This window comes from Macaca fascicularis, chromosome 19 (genome assembly GCF_037993035.2).
Source record: "Macaca fascicularis isolate 582-1 chromosome 19, T2T-MFA8v1.1".
Taxonomy (NCBI): domain Eukaryota; kingdom Metazoa; phylum Chordata; class Mammalia; order Primates; family Cercopithecidae; genus Macaca; species Macaca fascicularis.
In genome coordinates this window covers 22,642,948-22,667,196 of record NC_088393.1, presented here as the reverse complement: position 1 = coordinate 22,667,196, position 24,249 = coordinate 22,642,948, and the positions used below count along the sequence as shown (strand labels likewise).

At 39.5% G+C, this 24,249-nt stretch overlaps 1 pseudogene; it reads right to left on the bottom strand.

Moving 5' to 3' along the window:
* LOC135964402 (uncharacterized) overlaps nucleotides 1-23,601 on the bottom strand; it is a 49,435-nt pseudogene extending 25,834 nt beyond the window's left edge.
* Between the last annotated feature and the right edge of the window lie 648 nt (nucleotides 23,602-24,249).

The window sequence follows — 24,249 nt, the reverse complement described above, 5'->3', positions numbered from 1 at the left end:
CCTGTCTCTACTAAAATGTGAAAAACTAGCCAGGCTTGGTGGCACACATCCGTAGTCCCAGCTACTCAGGAGGCTGAGGCAAAGGAATCGCTTGAACCCAGAGGCAGAGGTTGCAGTGAGCCGAGATCGTGCCACTGCACTCCAGCCTGGAGATAGAGCAAGACCCCGTCTCAAAAAAAAAAAAAGGCCGGGCGCAGTGACTCAAGCCTGTAATCCCAGCACTTTGGGAGGCCGAGACGGGCGGATCACGAGGTCAGGAGATCGAGACCATCCTGGGTAACACAGTGAAACCCCGTCTCTACTAAAAATAGAAAAACTTAGCCGGGCGAGGTGGCAGGCGCCTGTAGTCCCAGCTACTCGGGAGGCTGAGGCAGGAGAATGGCGTGAACCCGGGAGGCAGAGCTTGCAGCGAGCTGAGATCCGGCCACTGCACTCCAGCCTGGGTGACAGAGCGAGACTCGGTCTCAAAAAAAAAAAAAAAAAAAAAAAAAAAAAAAAACCATCGGACGGGCGCGGTGGCTCAAGCCTGTAATCCCAGCACTTTGGGAGGCCGAGGCGGGTGGATCACGAGGTCAGGAGATCGAGACCATCCTGGCTAACATGGTGAAACCCCGTCTCTACTAAAAATACAAAAAACTAGCCGGGCGTGGTGTCGGGCGCCTGTAGTCCCAGCTACTCGGAGGCTGAGGCGGGAGAATGGCGTGAACCCGGGAGGTAGAGCTTGCAGTGAGCCGAGATCGCGCCACTGCACTCCAGCCTGGGCGACAGAGCGAGACTCCGTCTCAAAAAAAAAAAAACAAAAAACAAAAAAAAAACCATATATATATATATATACACACACATAGGAATTTAACAAAACACTCGAGCACGCTCTTATGTAAAGGTTGTAATAGTTAATATTGTAAAGATGTTCATCCTGGTCAATGTAATCTACAAATTTAATGAAATGTTTTTCAAATTTCTCATTGTATTTTTGAAGAAACAGAAACAGCAACCCCAAAAGTATATCGAACCCCAAAGGCAATAAATTTCCCATCAATCTTAAAATAATAATAATAATAAAGGAATGCTGCAGGCATTAAAGTTCCTGATTTCAAAAGACGTTACAAAGCTACAGAATTAAAACAATCTGGTATAAGGATGAAAATTAAACTAATGAAATAGAATGCAACCCATATATATATACTTTAACATGTATGGTCATATGAGGAGTCATTTACATAGCAATAATTATTACTGTAAGCTAACAGGTAAAGGCAATGCAAATTTCCGTCACCAAATCATTCAGTAAATACAATTTGAAATATAAAAATACTGGAATATCACTCAGTTTTCAAAAACCAGAAAACAGTCTACCAATTATAAAGATAAATCTTGATAACGTTATGCAAAATGAAATGTCAGCCACAAAAAGACAAAGATTGTAAGAGATAGACAGATATAAAGCATTTACACTCTTAGAAGCAGACAAAAAGAAAAAGGTGCCCTATTTGCTTAACCCCCAACAGCAAGAAAGTTTGTCAGTCATCCATGACAAAAATGTCTTAATGAGAGAACCAGGCATCATGGTTAGTATCTGTAATGACAGCTACATGGTACAGTAAGGTTGGAGAATTGCTTCAGGCCAAAATATTACGACCAACCTGGGTTATGCAGTGAGACCCCATCTCGGAAATAAGTGCCTTTAAGAGAGCTTTGAGATCCAGGGAGGGAATTGTGAAACTTTGCTGAGCCCAAGATTGAGGAGCACCCTTTTCAGAAGGCAAGCTTTCATTTAGGTGGCAAACTACAGGACCCCTGCTCTTGACTACAGACCAGAAAATGTCCCACCCAACTCCATCCCACTGAGAATTTTGAACTTACTCTGTAAGCATCCCAAACTTCTCCCAGCTACAGTCTGTGAGAGGTCTTGGTCTTCCAGAAGCCTGGAGAGATACCCATTTAGAGCCAAGCTGGCAGGCCTGCAGACCTTGGTCCCAATAACAGTTCCATGACTCAGTTCCAGCTTCCTAAGCCACAGTTCATTGCCAGTTCTGCCTATGTGGAAACCCACAGTGACCTCAGAAATCTTCTCTGGTACTCAGTACAAGCCATACTAATCCACATCCTAATATAAAGCCCACCATATGCAGACCTGACTGCAGAAACCTGCCCTAGCATCTATCCTACTGAGCAAAGTCCTGAAGGATATTTACTGTGTCCAAAAGTAAAATGGGAATTACAACTACCCAAGTCCTTTATGATAAGCTGACCCTAGTGCAGAGCCAGCAGCCTTGTGACCAAGCTACAACCCCCCGCTCTACTACAAACCCAGAGGGCATTCTATCACCCTGGGGGCCCAAGAAAGGAAGATTTTTACCCTCTGAAACCAGTTTATCAAAACTTTGAGGTGTTTGCTCCTTCAAATTGAGACACAAACGCAAAAGTATATTGTGCCCATCGTCAAAGCTTCTATTTTAACACAGCACTTGATGTATGTGGAAGAAAAATTAGTCAAAAAATTTTTAAAGTCATTGAAATTGAAGACAAGTAAAACATTGCTGCTTGTAGATCATGCAATGCTTTCTATAAAAAAACCATAAACAGTACATTAAAACCTTTTAAAACTAATAAATACACTCAGTAAATTAGCAAAATATAAAATTAACATACAAGTTATGATTCCATACACTTAAACTATCTGATAAAATAGAGGAAGAAAACAATCTTATTTAAAATAGCACTAAAATAATAAATATCCGAGGACAAATTTAACCGAGGAACTGAAAAACTTTTCAAGTGAAAGATTTATCAATGAAAAATAAGAAAACACAAATAAATTTAAATACATTTTCTCTATCGATTCAAAGAATAAACGCTAAAACACCATATTATCCAAAGTGATCTCTAGATTCAATAAACTTTTTATCAATATTCCAGTGGTTTTTTTCACAGTAATGAAAAATACAATCATAAAATTTACATGAAACTACAAGAAACTGTGAATAGCCAAAGCAATCTTGAAGAAAAAGAAAAAAGCAGAAGGACATCATACTTTATAATTTCAAACTATATTTCAAGACTATAATAAAAACAGGATGAAATGTGCAGAAAAATGAACAAAAAACACCCAATAATACAGAAATCACTACTCTCACACATTTCAGAGATGATGGAAAAAGAGAACTTAAAAGATAGTCTAACGTGGAGTGTCTTAAAATTATGCAAACATCTGTGTGTCCACAAAAACAAAAATGAAAAAACTCAGATTGCACACTCTCTTGTATGCCATGAACAGTACTTTGGCTGTCACTGTAAACTTGAAGGAAGATTACTGAAGGGAAAGAAGAATTCTTAGATATTTTAAAAGCAAAAGAGAGAAGATGCCCCTGTGTGAGAGAAAATTTAAAAATAAAAATAAAAATTAGGCTTTCCAGAAACTATTTCTTTTGGAACACTGCTTCCCATATCACTTTAGGGACTTGCTTTCTTCTTGACTTTGGACCTGTCATCCACGTTATCTGTTGTATTCACTCTTACCTACCTGGGGGTTCTTCCGCCATCTCATGTCTCTTCATATTCCAGGGCTCTTTTCCTTGCTCCAGAAAAATGATCAGGTCTGGCTTAGGGACAGCAATACCTGTTTTATTAAAAATAAGTAACATGCCTCTTGCTCATATTCTCCAATTAACAACTTAATAATGTGCTCAGTAAAGAGGATTTAACACAATATTCTAATACATTTATCCCAAAATACTAAATTACAACAGAAATTTCTAAATATTTAGAAAATACTCTAATTTTGTGGGTTCTTACTTTTATCACCTGGTACTACTGAATTAAAAATTGGTGGTGGTAATTAGATTTTAAAGTGTGAGCAATAATATTTTATGCCAGTAAAATTTTGAAATTACCATTAATCTAAAGTGAAGGACAGAGAGGAGCTCAAGAATGTGGTAAGTTCAGGTCAAGATGAAACACCTTGAAATTTTTTTCTCTATGGAAAACTCCCTATGATTTTCTTGAAAACAGAAATCTGAAGCATAAATTACCAAAAAGAAATTATACAAAAGAGCAATGCTGGCTGGGCGCGGTGGCTCAAGCCTGTAATCTCAGCACTTTGAGAGGCCGAGACGGGCGGATCACGAGGTCAGGAGATGAAGACCATCCTGGCTAACCCGGTGAAACCCCGTCTCTACTAAAAAAATACAAAAAATTAGCCGGGAGAGGTGGCGGCGCCTGTAGTCCCAGCTACTCGGGAGGCTGAGGCAGGAGAATGGCGTGAACCCAGGAGGCGGAGCTTGCAGTGAGCTGAGATCCGTCCACTGCACTCCAGGCTGGGCGACAGAGTCAGACTCCGTCTCAAAAAAAAAAAAAAAAAAAAGAGCAATGCTGTTGGGAGCCGAAAGCCTGAGGGCTGTGACCAACTCAGCATTCCACTGGACTTGAATGAATCAAACGGCAAATTGTTTATCATGAATGCAGAATGTGGGCAAACTTGCTTCTGCTCATGCCGCCAGAAGGTACACTGAGGACAGTCACTCCCTGGTGCCATGCTCCTTGAGGTTAACTACTGGAACATCTGGAGAGTACTGTTCAAAGAATACAGTCACTAAGTCAAGCAGCTGACCACAACTTGACCCCTTCTCCCTATCTCCTTTACTCAATAAATATGAAGAGCTATAGAAGTTCACAGCCCTTGTTCACTAGAAGCAAGGAGTCCCCTGGTGCCATCTTTGTCTTTATTCCTGCATTCAACCTCCTTTGTTCAGGCCAATAAAGTCCACAGCAAAATGAAACCTATCGCGTATACTAGGAATTGCATAGTAAAGTTATTCTCACCCAGGAAGACCAGGTTTCTGTAGTTCTCTAACATCACATTCCTATATAAATTCTGCTGTGCAGTGTCCAGGCATTGCCACTCCTCCACAGAGAATTCTATGGCCACATCCCGAAATGTCAATGATCCCTGGAAAACACACACAAACACATTTATTTACCAAGTGGTCATGGGCATAATTTTTAATTTGACTCAACGTAAAATGGAGAGAGTAAACAGAGCTGGTTCTGACTTCTAAGAGTGACTGAAATAATTCAATAAAATAGTTTTCAACTAGAAATATTCTCTAATGTATTCTCTAACTCTGAGAAAACAAAGTGTTATAAGATCCATAACACCAGTGTATATATAGTATTTTTCTGGACAATAAAGTATAAAATTGAGGGCATAAACACTAACATGTACAATTTTGAGTGCTACATTTACATCATACAGAATTAATCGTGTGCCGGGCATGGTAGCTCATGCCTGTAATCCCAGCACTTTGGGAGGCAGAGGCGGGCAGATCACCTGAGGTCGGGAGTTTGAGACCAGTCTGACCAACATGGAGAAACCCCGTCCCTACTAAAAACACAAAATTAGCTGGGCATGGTGCTTTGTGCTTGTAATTCTAGCTACTTGGGAGGCTGAGGCAGAAAAATCGTTTGAATCCAGGAGGCGGAGGTTGCGGTGAGCTGAGATCGCACCATTGCCCTCCAGCCTGGACAACAAGAGTGAAACTCTATGTCAAAAAAAAAAAAAAAAAAAAGAATTAATTGTGTGTATTTTTCAGATGGACATACTTTTGTATATTATTCAGATGGAATAGACATGTTGAGTTAGAAGCTATCACTCAAATTTTTATGTGTACAATAAGCTGGAGATCCTGTTAATGCAGATTTTTTTTTTTTTCAGAAGATCAGGGATAAAGTCTGAGTTGCTGAATTTTTAACAAGCTCATCAGTATGCCAATGTTTTTGGCCCAAAAAGACTATTTTGTCAAATATCCAGTAATTGAATGACCCTGTGTTTTTCTGGTTTGTAAATAAAGATGAGAGCCTTCATTTTCCAAAAACAGACAAATGCAAAGGAAACCTAAGAAAGAAGGGCAGCTGCCAGATTAAATGTGGTGGCTTGTTCCCATCAGCTGCATAAAGATACTTAACAATGAAGAGAAAACTAATTAATTCTATAGTACAACATGTATCAGAGAGCTTATCAACTAAGTGATTTATTAACATCAACTACACTAGAACAAACTTTTATAATGTCCTGATGCACCCAGAAGGACACAGCATTACTGCTGAGATACTGCCCCCTGAAAGGTAAATTATAGTCTGAATTTAACCATAAGGAAACATTAGTTTTATGGAAAGTTCAAGATACAGGTATCTCCCATGTTCTGTAATTTTTAATAGTGATTTTAAATAGTCTTTCTTTAGCACTGTAAAGAGCAGTTATCTCCTATCAAATTTTTTATAATTTTCTGGGTAATAAATACCATACTGCTTCAATGGGTATTTTCTTAATCCTATACTGCATAGACATAATAAAGAACACAGATGAAACCTCAACATTACATGTTCTCTGTCTTCACTAAAAATCCCAGGTTTTCCCCAACAGGAATTTGGAGTATCTACACCTTCCCATGTTCAACAGCCACAAAGGGACATTTTTAATATTGCAGATTATAAATTCATAGTGAGATTTCTGCATGGCATATAAGAAGCCATAATGTAGAGAAGGCTCTGGTATATAGAAAAATATATTTTTCGAGACTTTGATTATTGTAAGAATTTTTTAAAGTAGTTAAGACAAACTCATTAGGGAGGAAAAACACAAGTAGAGAAGTACAGGTTTGCAAGTACCAAACTTGTTTCCTGGAGGAAGCAGAGTGGACACAGATCTTGATCTGAGACATATTTCGCTGAAAAAAAAAAAAAAAGGCCATTTTTTCCTCTTTCTCCTCCTTCTCTAGGATTATTATTTCTCAGATAAAATTCTCTGGGCAAATTATACCTGCATCTTGAGAACATGCCCTTAAAAGTGTCAGCACCACAGGTCTACCTGCTGTCACCACATCCACAGGCAGAAGAACCAAGACAGAGAAACTCCACCCATTTCTGTCCTTTATAGGAGAAGAGATTGAGAAACAATGAGTAGCTCCACAGAGATAAAAATACACTTTTATTTTGTCCTCAGGAGCCATCCCCTGACACAGGCACCAGCAATTTCCACTACAGTACTGGAAATATGGGCCACACTGTCCTGTCCCTACCAAATCCAAACAGAACGGGTTCTTGAACCACCCTTTAATGCAAAGATGGAACTTAACTCTCATGAATGTATTTTGAATTCCTCATACTTGATTCTGACCTCACCTTAGAGTCACATGAACCACTTAATTAAAATAACATGGTGGCTTCCACCAGAACAATAAACAGAATCCATGGACAGGGCACAAGTAAAGAGAGTTCTGCAAAATGGCCAGGTGACACTCATTAGAAGCCTGGGCTGATAACCCAGCACTCTTGTCACAACACAAATACTTCTGGTACAAATGAAGACAATCATTCTTCATTCTAAAGTATTAGACTCTTTGCTGACTCTAAAGTTTACAGAGAAAACAGAAGGTAGCAATTTCTGAGTAAGTCTGCATTTGGAAAACAACATGTGCATATGTACTAATGTAATGTTTATTAAGCAGGTACTATGTGCTCAATAGGATGTTACAGAGCACTGTGATAGCACATTATGTGGTTTAATCCTAATAACACCCTGTGAGTCGATACTACGTGTTCAATAATTCCAAGGCTTTAAAAGACCCAGCATTATTATGTCTATTTCTGTTGATCTGTCATTGATTTTTTCAAAAAATGCAAAGAATAAAAGGTAAATATAGACAGATGAAAGAGATACAGATGGAAAGAGTTTAATGCAATTTAGATAAATTTTTATTGTGTTTATACTTACTTTCTTGGGACTTGTGAATCAACTACTAGATCTGCAGGAACAGAAAACAAGTTGGTAATAATGTTTCTGCAAGCACTGGGTTTAATAAAAAATTTGAAAAGTAAGATCCTATAATACATACTTTATATTTCCCATTTATCTGTTGGGTTGCAGAAAATGTTGAGCAGCAGCTCTAAAAAGGCAACAGGATTCATGACCCAAAACTCTGATCTCTTCTAATCAGTTCTGTGAGGCAAGACGCCAGGGTAGAGCCAAACATAAATAAGGACTCTAAAAAGGGTGAATATGCACAGGGCTGGGGCAGAGTGTACAGCCGATGTACAATTAAGTTCTCTGTGCCACTGGGGGGTTTTGTCAGTTCATTTTTTTAAAGCTTACTTAAGTAAACCTAAGTCTGAGTTTGTATAATTTTAATCTTTTTTGCCACTGCCCTGCAAATTTTATATTATATGCTAATAAGCAATTTTTAAAAATCCCTTAAGGTTATCTAGAATAACTTTTTTAGAAGAAAAGTAAGTATTCTGGCCAGGTGCGGTGGCTCACGCCTAGAATCCCAGCACTTTGGGAGGCTGAGGTGGGTGGATCACAAGGTCAGGAAATCGAGACCATCCTGACTAACACGGTGAAACCTGTCTCTACTAAAAATACAAAAAAAAAAAAAAAAATTAGCTGGGCGTGGTGGCAGGCGCCTGTGGTCCCGGCGACTCAGAAACCTGAGGCAGGAGAATAGCATGAACCCGGGAGGAGGAGCTTGCCATGAGCCGAGATCGCGCCACTGGACTCCAGCCTGGGCGACAGAGCGAGACTCTGTCTCAAATAAAAAAAAAGAAAAGTATTCTTAGCAGGCTAAAATAAATACAAATAATAATGACGACTCTTCTAAGTTCAGGTGTAGACATCAGAAGCCACAGTATAAAGAAAGTGGCCCAAATAAAGCCCCAATTTTTTGCACACGTCTATTTACTGAACCCACCATCTGATGTATATTTCAACCATATTTCCAGTTGCTAGTCTAGGCTAAAACTGCCAGGATGGTAGGAACTATGACTGCTTCATCTATTTTTCTTTTCTTTTTCTGTTTTTTGAGATGAAGTCTCACTTTGTTGCCCAGGCTGGAGTGCAAAGATGGGATCTCGGCTTACTGCAGCCTCCACTTCCCAGGTTCAAGAGATTCTCCTGCCTCAGCCTTGCAAGTAGCCAAGCCTACAGGCATGAGCCACCACACCCAGCTACTTTTGGTATTTTTAGTAGAGATAGGATTTCACCATGTTGGCCAGGCTGGTCTCAAACTCCTGATCTCAGATGATCCACCCATCTTGGCTTCCCAAAGTGCTGGGGTTACAGGTATGAGCCACTGCACCTGGCCTGCTTCATCTATTTTTTTTAATGACTATATGAAATGAAAGCAATTAGTTTATCTGTTTGAGCCTCCAGACCTCCTGATTTTTTACCCAAGTACCAGGGAACTGGAAAAACTCTCATCTGGGTACCAATCAAAGATACTTCTTGTGTAAGGGGCAAAACAAACACAGGATGACTCATTTCTCTCACACTGGGACAGAAGCAGAATTAATCACTCTTGTCAGCCTGACACAATTCTGTTCTGGACATTCTCAAATGTCTCAAAGATTCACAGGTGATTGTGAGAGGGTTCCCAGTGACCTGGGGCTGATGGTCCACTGATAAGCCAGGCAGAGAAGACTCAGGATGATTCTAAATAAAAAATGGAACTGCCTTGGTTGAACTCCACAACCTGGGTCATCCATCCTGATTTGCTAGCTGTCCTGATTTGCTAGCTGTTGGGTAAGTAGAAGGACAAGAATACTTTACTCCAGTATCACATTTTACAGGTAGGTATAGTTGTGGTCGTGGCTCTGGATACTTTGTGGCCTTAAGATGCTTGTTTACACTTACAGATTCTGCCATCAGATTCTATTTACCCCTGGAGCCTCTCACATAACTATGGCAAGTTAATGAAAAAGATGTGAAAAGGTCAAAAAGCCACACTCTCAAAAGAGGAATTAAAAATGTCTATGTTGATATCTCACAATGCAGAAAATGCCTCCGGTTGGTTTTCTATAAATTCTAAATCCAAAGTCCGGCCCTGCCTTGTAAATCCCAGGCAGAGGTCAGCCAGACCTTATTTGCAAATTCTAGGTGAAATCAACCTCACTCTGCATTTTTGGGTGTTACAGCAAGTAAAGTGAAATCAAAGGAGAGATTCCCTCATAGAGGCTGCTCTAGAACATTCTAAATAATAGTTAACCTTTAAAAAGCTGACACGACATGAACAAAAGCAGACAGTTTATTTGGGTCAAGCTTAAGGATTTTAACTTGAGACAAAATATTCAAGTTGCCTGGAACCTACACTTTGATTAGCAGCACTTACAAGTGGATTTGTAAAGGCAAAAAGAAAAAAAAAAGGAACAGTGAGTGCTCACTGATGCAAAATTGGTTGTGAGAAATTCTTATTTCTGTAAAGAAATAACTTTAATAATTCATTGGATATACATCAATGTTAAGGATATGGAATGTAGTGTCCAGTGTGGAATTAGTTTAATTTATAGCTACTTGTGGCAACAGTGAACAGTTTCAAGAGATATATAGCTGAAAACAAAGGGAGAGAAACATGACTGTGCTCTCATTTTAATGTCTCTCTGAGTTTGATACCTAAAAGGACTTGCATTCCTCAGATAAAAACTTGTTTTTTCCGTCTCAATTCTCAAGACCTAGATTTAGAATTTGGAGCTGCAAATTCAGGCCCTCCATGGGTAAAGTAGCAGCAATATTCAAGGTAAATGTTACCTGAACACTTGTGGGCATTTTAGCAAGAGGAAGGAGGGAGAAATGGAGATTCTCATGTCTACAGGTCTACTCAATGCACATATTTTACTGATTGGGTTTCGGTGACAGATGGTCACTGAATCAGTTTCAAGTCTGAAGACACAAGTCATCAGAAGAGGTAAAATGGTTAATATCTGACCTACGAAGTTTGTAGACATCTGGTCTAGCCTCTCTAAAAGTGACTGTAGAGGATGATAGATACCAAGTAGGCAGAGACACAATTCCACCTGCATATTTAGGGGACAGCATGCACTTCACTGCACAATTTTGAATTGACTGGAAGCCAAAAAGGCCCATCTAGAGTAAAGCTTAGTTGGTACCTTATGTGTTTACATTATGTCTGGTAATTCTAGACTGGGTTTGGAAAATATAATTAAAAGCAAAATTTTCTTTAGCCCCAAAGGAACTCCACAATAACAGGACAGAAAGAAAACTGTTTTATGATACAATTACATGTGAATGTGACATGCATTACAGTCAATTTGCTCAAGAGATTGCAAAGACAGAAAGACAATCACCATAATTCATCTACAAGTAGAATTTACAGCACCATGTCACACATAGTTCATCCTAAATTCACCTGGTAGTTGGGAAGGCCATCCATGTATGCTAAATGGTTATAATCAATGAAAAAATAAACTTTTCACATCTTCATGACTGGAGGTAGTTGTGCAACTTGAACCCCAGTGTCTGGTGAAGGCAGGCTTTGACTCTTCTACAAAAATTGTTGATTCGGGTGCTATCTTTTTGGCTATTTAAATTTTAAAGTAATAGCTCTCTACTTCCCGAGCATTGGGCTTGAGCACTCCTGTTTCCCTCTCCTGGTGGCTAGTGTATTCTCGTGACCCCTACCATCTGCCACTGAGGCACAGCCCACAGCACAGGGCTCACAGTTGGAAACTCACATCTTAGTTGAATCCCAATTGCCACAGCAGCACTCCGGTGCCACATCAGAGAGTGAAGCCTGAGCAGCAGGAGGAGAGTCTGCAGACCTCCTGGGTAGAATTGCACCTTCACAATAATAGAAAAAGGAGCAGTGTTTCAGCCTGAGTTTTTATTTATAATGGTGACATGAAAAAATACTGCTGGGTTTTAGCATGACTCCAGGTAGAGATAGCTCTCAGAGTTCTCACTGTGACAGCCCACATCTTTCACAGATACCATTGGATACTAATAGGGTTTCTGAAACAGACACGCAATGCATTCGAGAGAAAAACAGCTCTTGTTCTGAGAAAAATTATATTGAGAGAAAAAAGTTAAAATGTCTTAAGAAAAAACTGAGATTGGATATAAAATTGATCAAGTCAGCCAGAAAATACCTCCCTAAGAAGAATTTCTCTCCAAACACCCGAAGTGCATAGCTACTCTCAGCAAGAGAAACATGAGCATTATTGAATAAAGGGGGCATATTCTCAGCAGAATTTTTTTTTTTTTTTTTTTTTTGAGATGGAGTTTCATTCTTGTTGCCCAGGTTGGAGTGCAATGGTGTGATCTTGGCTCACCTCAACCTTTGCCTCCTGGGTTCAAGTGATTCTCCTGTCTGAGCCTCACAAATAGCTGGGACTACAGGCATGTGCCACCACACCCAGCTAATTTTTTATTTTTGGTAGAGACAAGTTTTCACTATGTTGTCCAGGCTGGTCTCAATCTCCTGACCTCAGGTGATTCACCCACCTTGACCTCCCAAAGTCCTGGGATTAGAGGCATGAGCCACCATGCCCAGTTCTCAGCAGAATTTTAAAAGATTTATCTTCCATCTCTGCTGCTCTCTTATTTCCTAACCATTGAATGTGAGATCTATATTGGAATATATCTGACAGCTTCCACCAGCACTATTTTAGAAAACATTGAAATCTGTGTTAATATAGTAGAATATATTAGAGCTTGCAACATAGCTAACTGGAGAGCTATTATGGTTTTTGGGTAGCCATATCACCTGTGTTTATTTGTTCCATAATAGCAGCATACTAATTTGGTAAAATATGACACTACAATTATGCTTACCTATAATTATTACTATTGGATAAATTAATAAGCATGTCAGACTAATATCTACTGTAACAATTTAATGGTAAATTTCTTTGGATATCAGATATACATATATGACTAATTTTATGTACTTGTCATAAGGTATGTAAGATTTTAAAAAATTATCTGAACTATAATTCAGTTAAAACACTGTATTTCAAAAGTATGAATAACAATATTAAAATAACTAAGGAATTCAAAGTAAACATTGTGGCCTTATATTCATACTATTGTAGAAAATACTGTTTAATTTACATGAATGCAAGTTGTCTACAAACACTACACATAACTGCACTAACTGTACTGAAGTAACCCAAGTACAACAGACTCAACTGTTCAGTTTATACACTGAACTCTTCTGGCTTTTGCAGTGTAAGTATGTCAGCCTGCAAATAATCATCTTGGATAATCAGGTTTCTGCCAAAGAACTTACTCAGTATCTTTTAGTCTATATTATTCTGTATTGCTAAATTTATTCTGATCTTCGTGCTCAACTTTTTAATGCTCTTGAAATGAAGTTTACTCTGAACAAATCTGTGTCTAGTTTAAAGACTAAAGATAAAAAAAATAATAATCTTTTGCCAAGACAAAAAGAAAGCAATGAATCTCAGGTCCCAAATAAAGACAATTCTGAGTCAAAAAGAATGACAAAAGGTTTGTTTCATTGTTAATATGATTTACATATATTTCAAAAAGCAGAAGAAATATATACACATAATCTAAACCTTTTTTTAAAAATCAGCAAGTTATCCTCCCTTATTTTCACATATGAGAATAAAGCCTCTTGTTGCAAATTTATATTTTCTCTTAAAACAGCCAGGTCTCTGGACAAGTTCTTGAACTCTTGGACATCTGAATTTTGCACACTGTGTGCACTTGAAAGGACGTTTATGGGGGGGAAGCAGAAGAGAGAAAGGTGTTATAAAAAAATCCATGGGTCCACATGAATAAAGCAAGTTCTTAGAGACCTATGAAGAGACTTAGAATCTGACACTGTAATAATCGGAGACTACATCTCACAGGCACTAACGGACAGATCACTGAAGAAAAAAATTAACAACAATATTAGGACCTGAACTCAACACTTGACCAAATAGTCCTAATAGACATCTACAGAACTCTTCATCTAAAAATACCATAATACACATTCTTCTCATTACCACGTGCCACATACTCTAAAATTGACCACACAATCAGAAATAAAACCATTCTCAGCAAATTCAAAAATCCCAAAATGATGCAAACCACACACACAGACTATAGCTTAAGAAAAATATAATTCAATACCAATAAAACAACTGGAAACCATACAATTAAATAAAAATTAAATGGCCTACACTTGAATAACCTTTTGGTAAATAATGAAATTAAAGCAGAAACCAAGAAGTCTTTTGAAACAAATAAGAACAAAAATACAACATACCAGAATCCCTGCAATACAGCTAAGGCAGTATTACAAGAAAAATTTATAGCATTAAATCCTCACATCAAAAAGTTAGATCTCAGTTTAACAACCTGACAACATAAAAAAAAGACTGAGAGCAACAAAAGCAAATCAGCCGCTAAGCTAGCAAAAGACAAGAAATAACCAAAATCAGATCTGAACTGAAGGAGATTTAGACATGAAAAACTACAAAATATCAAGAAATCCAGGCATTCAATCTATTTTTTTTTTAAAAGGTAAATAAACTACTAGCTATATTAATGAAGATACAAATAAACACAATTAGAAATGAGAAAAAGATACATTACCACTGACCCCACAAAAATATACTGAAGTCTATGAATATACTATGCACATAAGCAAATATAAAATAAAAAATATATATATATATACTGAAGTCTGTATGAACATACTATGCACATAAAAAAACAAAACAAAACTCTAGAAGAAATGAAAAAATTCTGGAACAAATACATCCTCCCAAGACTGAATACACACAAAAACATCAAAGCCCTAAATAGATAGATAAGCTCAAAAAACTGAAAGAGTAATAAATAACCTACCGATCAAATGAAGCTCAGGACCAGACATATTCACAGCTGAATTCTACCAGATGTACAAATAGAAGCTGATATTATTTCTACTAAAACAATTTCAAAAGATTAAATTATTTCTACTAAAACAAAATCAAAAAATTAAAAAGAAGAAACTCCTCTCCAACTCATTGTGTAAGAACAGCATCATTCTGATACCAAAACCTAACAGAGAAAAAACAAAACAAAAAAAAGGCAACTTCAGGCCAATATCCTTGATGAACATTGATGCCAAAATCTTCAACAAACGGCTGGGCCTGGTGGCTCACACCTGTAATCCCAGCACTTTGGGAGGCCAAGATGGGCTGATTACCTGAGGTCAGGAGTTCAAGACCAGCCTGGCCAACACGATTAAACCCCATCACTTCTAAAAACACAAAAAAATTAGCCGGGTATGGTACCACACGACTGTAAGCCCAGCTACTCAAGAGGCTGAGACAGGGGAATCACTTGAACCTGGGAGGCAGAAGTTGCAGTGAGCCAAGATCACACCACTGCACTCCAGCCTGGGTGACACAGCAAGACTCCATCTCAAAAAAAGAAAAAAAAAAAAGAAATCGTCAACAAACTACTGGCAAACCAAATCCAGCAGCTTATCAAAAAGCTAACCCGCTGTGATAAACTACGGTTTATTTTGGGGATTCAAGGTTTGTTCAACATACACAAATCAATAAATGTGATTCATCACATAAACAGAATTAAAGAGAGAAACCACAAGACTATCTCAATAGATACACAAAAGGCTTTCAATAAAATTTAACATTTTTCACGTTAAAAACCCTCAACAAACTAGGCATTGAAGGTACATACGTCAAAATCGTAAGTTATCTATGACAAACTCACAGCCAACATACTGAATGGACAAAACCTGGAAGCATTCCTTCTTGATAACTGGCACAAGACAAGGACGTCTTCTCTCAACACTCCTATTCAACATAAAATTGGAAGTCTTAGCCACAGCAATCAGGCAAAAGATAAAAATAAAAGGCATCCAAACAAAAAGAGAGAAAGTCAAACTATCCCTATTTGCAAACAACATGATTCTACATCTGGAAACCCATATACTCTAAGCAGAAAAGCTCTTTAAACTGACAACTTGAGTAAAGTCTCAGGATACAAAAGAAATGTACAAAAATTAGTAGCAACCCTATATATCAAAAACATCTAGGCCAAATCTGAATGGAAAACACAACCCCATTCACAACTGCCACAGAAAAGAATAACATATCTAGAAATACAGATAACCAGAAAGGGAAAAGATCTCTATGACAAGAATTACAAAACAATGCTTAAAGAAGCCAGAGATGATACAAACAAATGGAAAACCACTTTATGCTCATGAATAAAAAAGATCACTATCATAAAACGGTCATACTGCTGAAATAAATTTACAGATGTAATGCTAATTTAATCAAACCACCAAAATATTTTTTAACAGAACTAAGAAAACAATTTTAAAATTCACATGGAACCAAAAAAGAGCCTGAATAGCCAAGGCAATCGTAAGCAAAAACAACAAAGTTGGAGGCATTACATTACCTGACTTCAAACTATACAACAGGGCTACAGTAAACCAAGCAACATGGTACTGGTACAAAAACAAACACATAGACCAATGTAACATAATAGGGAGCCCAGAAATAATGCCACACACCTAAAACCATCTGATCTTCAACAAAGGTGACAACAGGAATGGGGGAAGAACTTCCTATTTAATAAATGGTACTGGAACAACTAGCTACCACTATGTAGCAGATTGAAATTGGATCCTTTTATAACACCACATAAAAAAATCAACTCAAGGTAAATGAAAGACTTAAATGTTAATCTGAAAAATTATGTATATAAAAAAAGAAACCCTGGAAGGTAAGAAGTGCCATTCTAGACATAGAAACTGGCAAAGATAATGAAGATATCAAAAGTAATTGCAACAAAAGCAAAAATTGACAAATGGGACCTAATTAAACTAATGATCTTTTTCACAGCGAAGGAAAGGATCAACACAGTAAAGTGACAACCTACAGAATAATAGAAAATACTTGCAAACTATGCTTCTGACAAAGGTCTGCTATCCAGAATTCATTAGGAACTAAAACAAGTTTACAAGAAAAAAAAAAACCTCACTTAAAAGATAAAAACATTAAGAAGATGCTTGTCTTCAAAAGAAGACAAACATGTGGCTAACAAGCATATAAAAAAATGCTCATCACTAATCATTACAGAAATGCAAAAGAAAACCACAACAAGAAATCATCTCAAACCAGTGAGAATGGCCATTATCATAATTCAACCATTGTGAAAAGCAGTGTGGTGATTCCTCACTAAACTAAAAACAAAATTACCATTTGACCCAGTAACCTCACAATTGGGTATATACCTAAAAATATACAGATTATTCTATCACAAAGACACATGCACAATCACGTTCATCGCAGCACTATTCACAATAGCAAAGACATGGAATCAGCCTAAATGCCTATCACTGGTAGACTGGATAAACAAAATATGGTATGGTTATATGATGGCACATGCCTGTAATCCAGCACTTTGGGGGCCGAGCCAGGTGGATTGCCTGAGCTCAGGAGTTTGAGACCGGCATGGACAACATGGCAAAATCCCATCTATAAAAAAAAAAAAAAAAAAAAATACAAAAAGAAAAATTAGCTAGGCATGGTGGCACAAGCCTTTATTCTTAGCTACTTGGGAAGCTTAGGTAGAAGCGGATAGCTTGAGCCTGAGAAGTTGAGGTTTTAGTGAGCCAAGACCACACCACTGCACTCCAGCCTGAGAAAAAGAGTGAGACCCTGTCTCCAAATATAACAAAACACAAAAAACTTAATAAAAACAAAATATGGGCCAGGTGCAATGGCTCACACTTGTAATCCCAACACTTTGGGAGGCCAAGGCGATGGATCATCGGAAGTCAGGAGTTTGAGATCAGCCTGGCCTACATGGTAAAACCCCATCTATACTAATATACAAAAATTAGCTGGGTGTTGTGGCACACACCTGTAATCCTTGTTACTCGGGAGGCAGTGGCAGAAGAACTGCTTGAACCTGGGAGGTGGAGGTTGCAGTGAACTGAGATCATGCCACTGTACTCCAGCATGAGTGACATAGCGAGACTCCATCTCAAAACAAACAAACAAATAATGGTACATAAACATCATGAAATCATGAAATCCTGTGTGGCCATAAAACAAAACAAAAAAACAAAACAAAACAAAAAGATTATGTCCTTTGCAGCAACATGGAATGAAGCTGGAGATCACTATTCTTAGAAAACTGATGCAGAAACAGAAAACCAAATGCATGCTATTATTTATAAGTAAGAGCTAAATAACAAGAACAAATGAACACAGAGGGGAAAAAAAGACACTGAGGCCTAGTTGAGGATGGAGGGTGGCAGAACTAAAAGGGTCAGAAAAAGTACCTTTTTAGTGCTATGATTAGTACTGCAGTGACAAAATAATCTGCACACCAAACTTCCATGACACAATTTTAGCTGTACAACAAACCTGCATGTGTACCCCTGAACCAACCAAAAATAAAAGTTAAAAGAAAAAAAAGTCCCTGGGTTAGAGAGAGTGCAATGCAGGTGGACAGACTGGTCTGCGCAATAGATAGTGGCTCAGGTGGGGCTGTGCAGGGAGATAAGATTATGAACACGTGGTCGACAACCCTAGGCTGGTGGAGAAACAGGTCGCTACTGCAGATTCAGTGTCTGAAAACAGAGATATGCCAGGAGACTTGTAGATACTTTTGTAGGTTTTTGGCCAAAAAAACCACTAGGGTCAAAAATGCTGTGGTAAAATTCCTGAGGGTGGTGCCTTGTCCTGAGAGGGGTGTGGACACATCAATGTCTAGTGTTTGTGAGTGGGTGGAAATCCTCTGCTGGCAGCTTTCGCAAAAAGGGGTTTGTCATCTGATCTCTAAGTTTTCAGTCCTCTGTCACCCTGGGAGGAGATCTGAAATCAAAGAACAAGGGGCAGTGTCACAGCCTGTGTAGAGGAGAGCAGAGCCTCCCATTCCCAGACACCTAGAGTTTCATTCCAGGCCAGAAGTCTGTGCTATTTTTCTTCTGGCACCAAATCTGCAGAGTTTGATGAACACCAACAACTCTCCAACATCAACTCATTGTCTAACACTTGAATTCTGACACCACCCAGAGTCAGCATAGACCCTGATTCAGGGCTCAGTCCCACAACATTGTCCTCACTGCAGATGCCAGTCACAAACTCCATGGGCTCATCTATGCTTCTGACCTACTGTTTAAAAGTTGGGGACTCCCATAACCTTTTTGAAATTCAGTAACCCGATAGAGTTACTCACAGAACTCAGCAGAACACTGTAGTTATATTTACTGGTTTCAAATATAATATACAACTCCCAAAAAGCCAAATGGAAGTATAGAACCAAGAAAAGAGGTGGGAAAAGATGAAGCACATAGACAATAAACAGCTGTGATTAATAAAATTCTCTATCCTCTGTGTTCTCCAGGAACACTTTATGAAAAGACACACCCTTCCCATTATGACTCAGATGGTTCTCTCTTTACTTACCCAATACACAGCCAGGAAAACACTCGCATATTTTCTTCTTTTTCTCATTAAAAAAGCAGCTGAATTTGTCTTCAGTGGTCAACATAAAATACTTCTTAATCAAAATTCACTTAAGTTTATTTTCTTCCCACAGGCTCCCGAACTCTGAGCTATGCTCAGTCTGAGCCACCACACAACCTCATTTTATATCCCTCCTAAGAACACACTGACTTCAGGGTAAAACATTCTCTGATCTAAAACCTGATTATTTCAACCTTCATTTAAACATTCCCCTCACCTTTTTTCTAAACTTATTTTCTTATCCTTAGGAAAAAAAGCCCTTTTCTGCCTAATCTTTGCAATCCTTAAAGATCTTATAGTTGGTACTTCCTCCTGTTGCAATACTCCTTTGGAATTCAATTTTTTTTTTAACATACATGTAACTGGTTTAAAACCTCTCAAAACTGCCTCAAAACAGTAACAATTTTATCTTCAGTAAGACACTCCCCAACCCTTTCTATGTTAACCTTAACTGCATCTGCCTGTGGGGCCCCAGCTTTGCAGGGCTCTGTAGCTTCTCTCACTATGGAGGCTTCTTCCACCGCTGGGGTGAGCAGGCTGGGACATCTGCAGGAAAGGCTTTCCAGAAGGAACTAACTGGGTCTTTAATAACCTCCTTTTGCTGGCTCAAAATTAACCTCAGTTTGCAGTCATTGGGCTCAAGCTTTAATTACCATGTCAGAGTCATTCACTTCGTTTTTGAAACTAAGTGTTTGAAAAAATCCAGCAAAATGATCCAAAAACGTATAAGAAAATTTTAAGGTGCTAGTATTTTGTACCTCAGTAAGAGAAAGAAAGGTATTTATTTCTTTTGGACAATAAAGTATTATTTTACTTTTTGTATTAAAAATCATGTGGTAAACAATTAGTTATATGGGAACACTTCTAGGAGGTACCAAGTTTCATCACATAAAATTTAGCATTAAACTCAGAAATCGAAATAACAGGATATAGAACAAAGATATTTACTTTAGCAAATTCACCCTGCAAAAAAAGAAACTGATGTTTTCACAAATCTATGTAACTCCCCAATTATCTACCACATTTGCTTGTGGAAATATATTAATTCTCTACAGCCGAAATGGAAGAACAATTTTTCTTATTTTTTTTTCTCAGTAGCTAACATTCTAAAAGCTAGACGGAATTCTGTTTGAAATCATTCAGCCATAAAAAACACACCAGAAGGCTGGGCACAGTGGCTTACACCCGTAATCCCAGCACTTTGGGGGGCCAAGGCAGGCGGATCATGAGGTCAGGAGATCGAGAGCACCCTGGCTAACAAGGTGAAACCCCGTCTCTGCTAAAAATACAAAAAAATTAGCTGGGCATGGTGGTGGGCACCTGTAGTCCCAGCAACTCGGGAGAGTGAAGCAGGAGAACGGCATGAACCTGGGAGGCAGAGTTTGCAGTGAGCTGAGATCCCACCACTGCACTCCAGCCTGGGTGACAGAGTGAGACTCTGTCTCAACAAAAAACAAAACAAAACAAAACAAAACAAACCTGAGAAAACTTCTAAATTCACTCTGAGAAAAAGGTGAATGAGAATTTTCAACAAATATATAATTAGGTATTATTTTCTGAAACTCACCTTTTTTATGCCCTTTGTAAATATTTTCTTACCTTTCAAACCCTACTAATAAAATGCAATTTACAGTTAAAAAACTGAGGTCAGCCGGGCACAGTGGCTCACACCTGCAATCCCAGCACTTTGGGAGGCCAAGGTGGGCAGATTACTTGAGGTCAGAATTTTGAGCTCAAACAGCCTGGCCAACATGGCAAACCCCCATCTCTACTAAAAATACAAAAAGTAGCACTGCAGAGATTGCACCACTGCACTACAGCCTGGGCGACAGAGGAAAACACTGTCAAAAAAAAAAAACACACACACACACACACACACACACACAAACCTGGTCAAAATAAGTGAAGAAATCACTTAATCATTTCAAGGTACAGATATGTCTGACTCGTGTGTCAAGTCAGGCCATCCAATTACTTTAGAGATTCTCCCACCCCATCCTGTTCACTTAAGTGCTCAATAATCATTCTCTCAGGAGACTCTGAACAAACTCTGCCCCAGTGAGTGCCCCAGGTATATTTCACTTTGCAACTTCTTGCACCATCTCACTGGGATCAGTTTTTTTTCTTTGTCTTTGGAGTGCTATTTTGTTTCACAAACTTTTTACCATTTTTCTATCACTATTTTTCTGTCCCCTAAGAGAATCCAGGGGCAAAAATTATTTTGGTTTCCCCTTCACTACCAGCATCTGATTGTCTGAACAGCAACGCGTCTCCAAGAAATGGAAGCTGGGTTGGGTAAAGACAGTATTAGTATCTCAAGGGGGTAGCTTTCCAAAAAAACAGCGCACCAGAAGATGCCTCTCAGTCAAAGGGCATTCACCTGCTCTCTTGAGAGGCTCCACTCCATACCTCAGGTTGTCTTAGGGGAGAAAATGACCCAGGAACTGATATTCACTAGACACTCTCGCAGACATAGCCATGGCGAGTATCCTGGTTTTTCCCCAGACAGTACTGAATCTCAGGTCCAAGAAAAAATTGAAGGGTAGCTGAGGACACATCTCCCTATAAAGTTTCCAAAGGGAAACCTTGACCCAAAAACATTCTGGTATCTGTGTCTAGGGAAAACAGAAGAAAAAATATTTACAAACAGAAAACAAATTTTTTTAAATGTGCCATCAAATGCTTTGTCAAAAAAATGATTAAAACAGGTATCAAAATGTACACTAAAGGACAAATAGTTGATAATTTGAATAAGGGAGGGGAAATTGGCATTTGGGAATGTCAGAAGGAAGTGGAAATTAAGTATTTTACTGCAAGCCAGAGTCAGGCTGGAGAAATAGGGGATGGGGGATAGACTTGAGGCCCTGCTTGGGACACATGTGAAAAATGCAATGAAACAGCAGTTCCTTGTGGGGTGTGCAAATAATTAAGTGGCTGGCAGTTAGATTGAAGAGGCTCTAGTTCCTAAATTCTACTTTTAAAAAACCTAATCCGGCCAGGCGCGGTGGCTTACACCTGTAATCCCAGCACTTTGGGAGGCCGAGGCGGGTGAAACACGAGGTCAGGAGATCGAGACCATCCTGGCTAACACCGCGAAACCCCATCTCTACTAAAAATAGAAAAATTAGCCGGGCGTGATGGCGGGTGCCTGTAGTCCCAGCTACTCGGGAGGCTCTGAGTCCGGAGACTGGCGTGAATTCGGAAGGCGGAGCTTGCAGTGAGCCGAGATCGCGCCACCGCCCTCCAGCCTGGGCCACAGAGCCAGACTCCGTCTCAAAAAAAAAAAAAAAAAAAGTTAAGGGGGCGTGGTGGCGCATGCCTGTAATCCCAGCTACTTGGGAGTCTAAGTCAGGAGAATCACTTGAACCTGGTAGGCGGAGATTGCAGTGAGCCCAGACCGTGTCACTGAGCTCCAGCCTAGGTGACAGAGTGAGACTTTGTTTCAAAAAAACAAACGAATTCAAATGCAGTTTTTGTAAATTACGATATTGGGGAAAAAAATTCAGGCTTAAGAAACTATAAACTGCCAATTAATCTCTGACTACATAATCAAGAAATTTCCATCTTGATAGTACAAACTAAGAAACTACCTAACTCTACCTAACCAATTACTGAATTTGGTTTTCTTCATTATGCGCCTTATAAAACTCTTCCGTCAAATCCCTTCAATAGACCATAAACTACAACCCATAGCTGGGTGCTCTACAATTTTGGAATCACTCTTTGGATAAATTCTTTAATATTTGTGCGCTGACTTCCGCAAATTTTTAATAGGAAGAAACAGGAGCTGGGAACCTCACGGACCAAAGCTCTTTCCATTCATGAACCCACACTGCGGAGTCAGGATTCTCCTCTGACGACCCTCCCATGGTCCCTGCACATATGGGAGAGACTCCGCGCTGCGGGTGCAGAGCTGCCCCAAGAGGTCTCCAGGCCAGGGCACAGTCATAGCGCAGGTTAGAGACAGGACGCCCGGGGGCCGGGTGTCAGCGCAGCCGCCATCTTATGGCTGAAGCGCACTGAGGTGGAGCTAGGCAAGGACAACTCCGGGCACAGATTGTGGAGCTGACTGCGGGGAGGCCTGAGTCCCGCCACAGCCGGTTCCAACCAGCCCCGGCCACTCTCTCCGGATGTCGGACCCGGCACACTCACCATTTCTAGGCTTCCAGGGGGTCCTGGCGACTTAGCTGTGGATCTCCCAATACCTGCAGGTCACAGGACCACAGGAGCTGGGCCTCTAGGAGGAGAGGACACACAGCAGCAAGCACCCCACCTTGACCTCCGGCTGCGGCGAGAGCCAAAAGTCCGACCACATCCCGGAAGTCGCCTGTCTGCTCCAGCTGCATGCCTGATTGGACGGTCCCAGCCCAGAGTCCCTGACTGGATGATGTTTAAGGCCCCGCCCCTTCGGGCCCTGAGTGACAGAAGATGTTATCAGATGCTTCTGATGACAAAAGGCTGCAGCCTTTCCAGGCAGGGCTTCCTCCCTGAGCTGAGCCAGGCCCACCCCAGAGCATGGGAAAATTCTTTCTCTTCTTTACTCTCTTTTTAAATGTATTCAAAATGTGAACAAATATAGTTTACTGCCATGTTAATAATACATAAAACTTTTGTTCAACAGTAAATCATTTTTTACTTTAGTAATAGTGTATTATCAATACTGAAGGCCGGGCTTGATGGCTTACTCCTTTAATGGCATCAGTTTGGGTGGCCGAGGCGGGGGGATCACCTGAGGTCAGAAGTTCAAGACCAGCCTGGTCGACCTGGTGAAACCCCTTCTCCACTAAAAATACAAAAATTAGTCAGCTGTGGTGATGGGTGCCTGTAATCCCAGCTACTCAGGAGGCTGAGGCAGGAGAATCATTTGAACCCAGGAGGTGGAGGTTGTAGTGAGCCGAGATTGGGCCATTGCACTCCAGCCTGGGCAACAAGAGTGAAACGCCATCT